Source organism: Elephantulus edwardii, unplaced genomic scaffold, assembly GCF_000299155.1.
Source record: "Elephantulus edwardii isolate Elephantulus edwardi_28Jun2011 unplaced genomic scaffold, EleEdw1.0 scaffold00073, whole genome shotgun sequence".
Classification (NCBI taxonomy): domain Eukaryota; kingdom Metazoa; phylum Chordata; class Mammalia; order Macroscelidea; family Macroscelididae; genus Elephantulus; species Elephantulus edwardii.
In genome coordinates this window covers 3,507,692-3,508,690 of record NW_006399823.1, presented here as the reverse complement: position 1 = coordinate 3,508,690, position 999 = coordinate 3,507,692, and positions in this window count along the sequence as shown.

The following is a 999-nucleotide window of genomic DNA, read 5'->3' as shown; positions in this document are numbered from 1 at the left end:
TTAGAGAAGCAGATTGCTAGACTCTTATCAGCTGGCATTGTGGGTTGAGTTTGAATTGATTATCTTTAGATTATTCCAGTTCAAACTTATTGCCACTGAAGATCTGTTGGATCTGATTAACAACTAAACTTCCAGCAGATTTTCAGAAACTATAAATAACACATAAGGAGATTGCTCGTCTTCCTTCTCAGGAGCAGCTGGTGGTGAACTACCAGAGAGATGTGGCCTTTGTGTTAGCCACACAACATTCTGTGCATTATGCCATCAAAGCTCAGGAACAAATTATTTGCACCACCTTGGTTCCAAAATATACTTTCTGGGCAAGTGCCTTAGCTCTTATGTATGTAGGCCACAAACAAAGCCATTAAACATTAAACAATAGGACTAGAAAAGGGGACCAAAAAAAAAGACACAAAAACTTCATACAGCCAGAAGCCTATATTTGGGAAGTATCCTAAGGATTTTTCAGAGAGATTTAAGATCAGAAATATTCAGTAGGTGAAAATACCATATAGAGCAAGTGAAAAAACAGGGAACTTAAAAGAGTAACACAGTTGTGAGCGATGATGTCTCATTTAAGATATTTAGCTTCCAATGATCTTTTGATATCTTAATTTTACGGTGGAAGATGAAGAATAATATGGAAATGAAAAATACCACACATTTCGAAAGCTGAGATAGTTTTTGAGAGAAGGCCAATCGTTACAACTAAAGTATTATAGATACATTTCATTCAGCATATCTCTTCACCTGTAAACATTTTCAGGTAGTTATTATCTTGTGCTACAGCTTTTCAGACTCTAATTACCACCTAAGAAAGCATTATGGTTGTAAATAGAATCCTGATCATGAAAGAAAGCCACTGCTGTTTTCAAGTGTTCAAAAAATAGTTTTTTTCTTGAAAAGCAAGAATATGTTCAGAAAAGTATAGTAGCAGATAAATGAACAAAGAATACTGACAAAATGATTTTTTTAATTTTTTAATTTTATTTTATTTTT